This window comes from Heteronotia binoei, chromosome 10 (genome assembly GCF_032191835.1).
Source record: "Heteronotia binoei isolate CCM8104 ecotype False Entrance Well chromosome 10, APGP_CSIRO_Hbin_v1, whole genome shotgun sequence".
NCBI classification, from domain to species: domain Eukaryota; kingdom Metazoa; phylum Chordata; class Lepidosauria; order Squamata; family Gekkonidae; genus Heteronotia; species Heteronotia binoei.
In genome coordinates this window covers 102,213,502-102,221,144 of record NC_083232.1, presented here as the reverse complement: position 1 = coordinate 102,221,144, position 7,643 = coordinate 102,213,502, and positions in this window count along the sequence as shown.

Here is a 7,643-nt window from a genome sequence, read left to right as displayed (position 1 = left end):
TATAGTTTGTTCTCGTAGAGGGTTGTGAGCACCTCCCGGACCAATTTAACATGGGAGGGCATATCTTTTGAATAGATAATGATGTCATCTAGGTACACCCCCCCTCCCCCCGATACAGGTGCTTCCGCAGGACCTCATTTATAAAGTTTATGAAAACCCCTGGGGCCCCCTGCAAGCCGAACAGCATCACCAAATACTCGAACTGCCCCATCGGCGTATTGAACGCCGTCTTCCACTCATCCCCCTCCTTGATTCGGACTCTAAAGTAGGCGTCTCGCAGGTCCAGCTTGGTGAATATCGACCCCTCTGAGATCGTACTCAGTAGGTCCTTGATGAGGGGGATGGGGTAGGCGTTGGACATCGAAATCCCATTAATCCCATGAAAATCTGTGCAAAGTCTAAGATTTCCGTCCTTCTTCTTGCGGAATAAAATGGGGACAGCGTGGGGTGCCGTGGCTGGGCAGATAAATCCTCGGCGGAGGTTCTTGTCGAGGAACTTCCGCAGTTCCTCCTTCTCTGCCCAGCCCATGGAGTACAGCTTAGCTTTTGGGAGCGGCTGCCCGGGGATGAGCTCTATGGCGCAGTCAGTGGCCCGGTGGGGCGGCAGCTCATCCGCTTCGGTTTCGCTAAAGGCCTCTTTTAGGTCCCGGTATTCTTTCGGGATGGACCTGATCTCCTCTATTGTTACACATATCTTTTCATTCTTTGGGGGTGGTTGGGGTCCCCAGGATTCTCGCCACAGGTGCGTCGTGCACCGCCGGTCGAGGAAGTCAATTGTGTGCTCCCCCCACTGAATGTCCGGCTGGTGCTTAGCTAGCCATCCTACTCCCAAGACGATGTCAAACGAGCATGAGGGGGCGATCACAAACACCTGCAAGTCCCAGTGGTCCTCAACCCCCATGAGGATCTCCTGCGTCCGTTCGACGCAGGGCTCCCCCCTCATTCGCGTCCCATCCATCTGCTTGAATTTGAGGGGTCGGGGCAGCCGCTCGCACCCCATCTCTAACATGTCCACAAACCGCAGGGTGATTAGTTCCCGCGTACACCCCGAGTCTATGAGCGCCCGTGCATGGACGAAGCGCTTAAGCTTGACATTTAGCAGTCAATGGGATGAACATTAGTTCCCCCGAAATTCTCACCCATAGTGGTGCCGCTATCTCTGCGACCTGCCGCTGGGCACCCTCTAGTGCAGGTCGTCCTCGTTTCCCGCCGGCTCGGTCTCCCAGGTGTCGTCCCCCAGCTCCTCCATCATTATAGAATCCTCGTCAAGCACCATCGATAGGGCGGTGCTGCTGCGACCCGACTCCTTCGGCTTGCCTGGCTTCTTGACGTTGCTGGCGGGTCCTTTTGCCACCGGGGTGCTGGCTCGCACTCTTTCTGGGCAGTTGGCGACCAAGTGGTTCGGGTCCGCACACTGGTAGCACTTGCGGGTTCCCGGGGTGGTTTTGGGACTCCCCCCCCGCCCTTCTTGGGCTCGGCCTTAGTGGCTGGCCGCCTGTCTCAGCTGGGGCGCAGCTGGAGCCCTTGGCGCTGGATGGCCACCTCCTTCAAGTTGTTTTTGATCTCCCCGGCCAACTGGATCCAGCCCACTAGAGTGTCGGGGCGGACTTGCCCCAGGGCCCGTTCCAGGATGGTGGGATTGAGCCCCTTCTTGTACGCCCGGATCTTCATCGCCTCACTCCATCCTCGTATCTTGCGGCTGTGGTTCCGGAACTCCAGGGAGTATTCCCTGATCGACTTTCCCCCCTGACGCAACCCTTCGATCGCGGCGATGGCGACGGTCTCTCTCAGGGGGTCTTCGAACTGGGTCAGAAGCGCCTGTAGGAACCCCGCTACGGTGGCGACTTCGGGTCCGTTGGCTTCGAAGAGGGTCACGTACCACAGCTGGGCTTCCCCCTCTAGCTTCGACCCCAGGTAGGCCACTCGGCTGCGCTCGTCGTGGAAAGACGCCCCCCAGTAATGCATGTAACTGTTGGCTTGAATGATGAAATACTCCACCTTGTCCGAGCTGCCGTCGAAGGTGACGAGTAGTTCCCAGGTCTTTACTCTGGTTGCTGGAGCTTGGGAGGCGGCAGGAGCCACAGGAGCGGGCGGCGCCGCTGGTGCTGCCGGCGCCGCCGACGCGGTCGGTGCAGCGGGTGGGGCCGGGGTCGGGGCCGGTGCTCCGGGTGCTCTCCCCGCGATCGCCCGGTTGACCTGTCACTGCACCTCCTTCAGGGTAAGAGTCATGGTAAGATTCATCTCTCGGCGGAGGTCGCGCCCCAGGATCTCCACTTCCCTCCGGAGCTTGTCCAGGGTGGCCGCTTTCGGGCTGGAGGCTCTCGAGTCCCTGTCATCATCTTCCAGGGAGTCCCCGCAGCGGTCCCTCCCTCGGCTTGGCCCTGGACTCCCCCTGGGACCCTCTTCGCCCGTCGGCTCGTCCGTTGGTTCGGGCGAGCATGGTGGTGCTTCAGGATCCCCGGGGTTCCGGAGGATGTTGGTGTGGCATCGGATGGCCTCGTCCATTAGGGTGGTGGACGTGCAGTGCTTCCACTCCTTAGGGGTGATGAAGAGTACCTGGCTGCTCACTTTCTTTGGCTTGCACTTCTCGGTCACGTACCATGCCGGGGATCCCGGGAGGTCAGGAAGGCAAGGCTCTCGGTCGTCTGGTGCCTCTGTAGCCATTCGCTAGAAGTAACTTACGCCGATAAGCCCTTTTAAGGGATCACTCTCAAAATGTCAGCGCAGGGTTCATCGAAATTCCAGAATAATAGAACTCTTTCTTTCAGAAATAAGTTTCTTTATTAGAAATACAATGTCTCTGCTGTAGAAGGTCTTTGAGAGTGATAACATACATTGAATAGGCTCGGCATATATGGGAGTACATCAAAGGAGGGGGCTTTAAATCATTGTTAAAACGAAGTTACTCTCTCTCACTGAGGTACATGATTCACACGCCTGTTATCTATCTTCCTGAGCTATTCACACTCCTCCAGCCGGCCAGTGGCCTTGTGGGGCCTGGGAAACGGCATCGGTGTTTCTCTCTGTTCTGCTAGCCGTTTATTGCTCTTGGCGCCCAGGGCTCCCTCCCTTCTTCTTCCGCCCCCCCCCCCCAACGTGTCTAACATTCTACAGAGGTGCTATGGGGTTAGTCTTAAACAAACAAGCAATATAGGCAATATGGTTAGTATCAATAGCAGGCAATTGAACACAAGCTGACATCCTGCTGTCTGAGCTAGGCTTCAGGTGGGACCACCTGGGGATCCCCTGGAATTACAGCTCATTTCCAGATTACAGTACCCCTGGAGAACATGAATCCTTTGGAGAGTGGACTCTGGGCATCGTGCCTCACTGAGGTCCCTGTCCTCTCCAGTCTCTGACCCCAAGTCTCCAGAAGTTTCCCAACCTGGACCTGGTAACTCGCCCCACCCCATCCATTGCTGGTGGCCAGGGGGACCTGGCAAACCCTAGCTCCAGATGTGCTGGTTTGCAGATGGCTGTGTTGATCTTCTTCGCTGCTCTGCTTTGGGTGGGAGGGTGGCCCAGCACAGTCGGGGGGGGGGGGCACGGAGCAATGGGACACTTGGCCAAGGCTCAGGGATCCAGAACAGTCAGGAACTGGTCTGCTGCCAGCCCATTACTACAAGGGGAAAATGGAACATCTCTTCAAGTTCCCCCCTTGTTAAAAGTGTTCATTTGTACTCTCTGGCCACCAAAAAGGCTCCCCCCCCCTCAAGAGTTCCCTCTGCCTGCATCTTCTGGAGCAGTGTTGGTTCCACCAGAGGAAAGAAACAGACTCTACAGAAAGCCAAATCCCTTCCTTGTTTTCTTCCCACACAGTCATGGCCTTGCGGTGACAGTTCTTGGTTCTTTCTGCTGCTTGGGGGAAATGGAAAGTCCTAAAATACAAATCTCACATTAAAAACTCTGTATACCTTATAACCATTTTCTCTTTTTCCAAAACTGGAGGCATTATCTGCTCTACATCTGAAAAGCGTTACTTTTACAAGACACAAACAGTAAGAATTCTCCAGCTGTTGAGTGTCTGCATGAGATATCAATCCAGGTAGTCCTTCTGACTGGAGAAACACAACCTCATGACTCATGCAAACATGCAACAGGTGAGCCCTCCTCCTGCTGCAACTTCTCAGACTGATCCTCTCCCACCTGGCACAGACACCTCAGAACCAGCCCACCTCTGGGAAGCTGGCTGGAAGGGAAAACAGCCAGCTGCAGTCCATACAGAGAAACACCAGAAGATCTTGGGGCTCACTGAAGTCTTTAGTTCAAAAATTAATTCATTTGTTTCTTGTGATTCCCCCCCCCCCCCCCGCCCATGACCATTTGGAAGTTCTTCTCCTATGCTACAAGGAGAAGCAATTTAGATTTCTGAATCCTCCTTACAGTCACACTTCTTGGGAAGCCTGGCTGCCTCCCAGGTCAGCTCACAGAGAGAGAGAGAGAGAGTTTAAATTCTTATTCAGTAACATTAAAAAAGAAAGAAAAAAACCCTTTCCATTTCAGGACTCAATGCAGAGATTGTTACAGCTCATGCCTTGATCTAGCTCCAGAGACATCTAAACTGACTGTAGTCCAAGCTGTGCTGTAATTAAAACAGGTATTGTTAAGTTAGTGAAGCAATAACTTTGCCCAACCAGAAAAAACAGCATAGAAGACAAATGTTCACCAGCACATTCTATGGATAATGAGGTTAAGGAATTCTTTTATTACAAAATTAAATTTGGGGTGACTAATATAGTCAGAAAGATAAATAATCTGGCAGCGTGCAAAATATGGATTTAATAAATTGTACTTAAAGGATGCGCACACTAGTTGTACATCATTGTCAAGCACTGAAAGCCTCCATGATTAACAGGGTGCATTGTCTCACCAGGGTAGTTATTTGTTCTTACAGAAAAGTTTTTGGAAAAGTTTTCCCCTTTCCCCTAAGATGAGCAGAGCACCAGAAATTAGAATACAGAGGTTCATGTTTTCTTCACCACTTCCCTACGTTATAGCTGAAAGATCGCTAATAAGTCCTGTAACTTAAACAAACAAACAGTTTTCTTGCTTACATTATGAATAGTATAATTTGCAATGTGTCAGTCTCTCCAAACACTGCTCTGGTTAGGTCTCAGGTAGAGTATTGTGTTTAGTTTTGGGCACCACAATTTAAAAGGATAAAGACAAGCTGAAACCTGTCCAGAGGAGGGCAACAAAGATGGTGAGGGGTCTGAAGACCAAGTCCTACGAGGAAAGGTTGAAGGAGCTGGGTATGTTTTGCCTGGAGAGGAGACGACTGAGTGGTGATGATAGCTAAGTTCAAGTACTTGAAGGGCTGTCATAGAGTGGATGGTGCAGAATTGTTTTCTGTTGCCCCAGAAGGTTGAACTAGAACCAACAGACTGAAATTAAACCAAAAGAGTTTCCAGCTAAATATTAGGAAGAACTTCTTGAGAGTCAGAGCAGTTCCTCAGTGGAAGAGGCTTCCTCCTTGGGAGGTGGTGGCCTCTCCTTCTTTGGAGGTTTTATACCGAGGCTAGATGACCACCTGACAGCAATGAAGATCTTGTGAACTTAGGCAGATCATGAGAGGGGGGGGCATCAGTGCTTAGTTCTCGTGGTCCTTTCTTACACACCCAGGGAAATGCCAATCACCACTTTGGGGTCAGGAAGCAATTTTCTCCAGACCACTTTGGCCAGGATTTAAAAAAAAAAATTATTATTATTATTTTGCCATCTTCTGCGCCTGGAGCAGGGATCACTGTGGATTGGGGCGGGGGGGGGGATTTGTGAATTTCTTGCACTATGCAAGGGGTTGGACTAGATGACCCTGCAGGTCCCTTCCAACTCTATGATTCTACAACCCTGATACGGGCAAATTTGAATCCCAGTCTGGAGGGATTTCAGTTTGTGCCTCTGGATGTCACTGGCTTAACATGGAAAAGCTACAGAAAGTAGAAGATATCACCCCAGTGACCTGGAGAGGCTGAAATCCAGGTTCATAGCATTTCTGGCCAATCCAGAGTATTTGTATTCTTTGCCAGTCACAACAGCTGCATAATGTTTTCCCCTTCTGTGCCAGTAGAGGGCCCTGAGCTCTGAGCACACCAGTAGCTGTCTGTGCCTGGGGTCCCCACATGGGGCTCATGGGTGCCATGTTGCCTACAGACAAGTTTCCTGCCACCCAACAAGTTTTTAGAAAGCACTTGGGCCAGGTGGGACTTCTGCCCAGCAGGGCTTCTGATTGGCTGCTGAGGATCTGATTGGCTGTGCAGATTTCTTTAAAAGTTGCTGCAGCTGCCACTAGGGCACAAAGATCTTCACTCACTCTGAAGCAAAGTCATCACTCAGGGAGCGAGAGCAGAGAGAAGGGGAGGGGGAATGGCCTGTTGTAGTTTTCCTGTGGCTCTGTGCTTCCATCGCTGCGCGCCGGAGGCTGACAGTAACCGGGCTAGTGAATCAACTGGGATGTCTGCATTCAGATGACACAAGAAACCACAGTTAGTATAAATCACAATTACGACATCGGGGAAGATCATTGTTTAACATCCCAGCTGAATGCACATCAACAAACCACAGTTTGCTGGGTAGCCTGCATTCAGACATTATACCAGATAAGAGTTTAACCCAGTTACATTTTATAAACAGTGGCTTATCATGATATCTGAGGGCATCTCCAGTCTTCTGCTACCCCAGCACCACCTTCTGTGCAATGTCCTGAAGGCATCTGAGATTTCCCTCATCATTGTCTGAGACACTATTATGTCATGGAGGGAATGAAAAGAGCCCTCCCTTAGCAACCACCAGAGCCACAGCGGGGTCCTGCAGTCTCCTGGGCATGCAGAGAAGATGAGTGATGTGAGAGGAGGGGCTGTGAGTAACTGGCTTTGAGGTCAGCACTGTGGGAGGAATGAGCAACTCTTAGTCCAAGTATGTGAATGTGTGTGGGAATAGTGTAAGCTTGGGGGCACATGGAGTAAATTGAGTCCAAGAGAGCATGGGTGAACTGTGGGGTATGAAGGAGAATAGAGCATCCTCACAACAACCCTATGAGGTAGGTGAGGCCGAAAGAATGTGACTGGCCCCATGTCACCCAGTGAGCTTCCATGGCACAGACGGGGCTTCAAACCTGGCTCTCCCAGATCTAGTCTGACACTCTAATCACTATGCCACTCTGGCTCCATAGCACTGGTAAATGTACCTCTGGCTACTTGCAATGATTAAATGTCATCTAAAGTGGTTGATGGGTTCCACATATTGTTAACCATTTGCACAGATGTGGAAACTGGAGGTCTGCATAACTATACGGCTTGTGCTGTAGACTATTTTTGTAACCTTTTAAAAATATAACAATAAAGGAAACAGCAGAGGATTCATTATGATTCTATCCCACTCCCTGCTATATTTTTTCCTCATATGTTGTTTTAGACTAAGCCTCACAGCTGTAGGATATTTATTAAGGATTAAAAATGTGGTGTTTTTCTGCATAAATACCCTTATTTATGGGTCAGCTCTGTAAGGCTGGGCATTTCCTGCTGCAAGTGGAATGGATTCCATTCCCTAATCTTATGTCCAGGCTCTGCTGGATAATTATGAGATGGAGAGTTCTTAAAAGGTGCAAAGGAAACTTAGTAAAACCCAAAGTATAAAATCCATCTCAA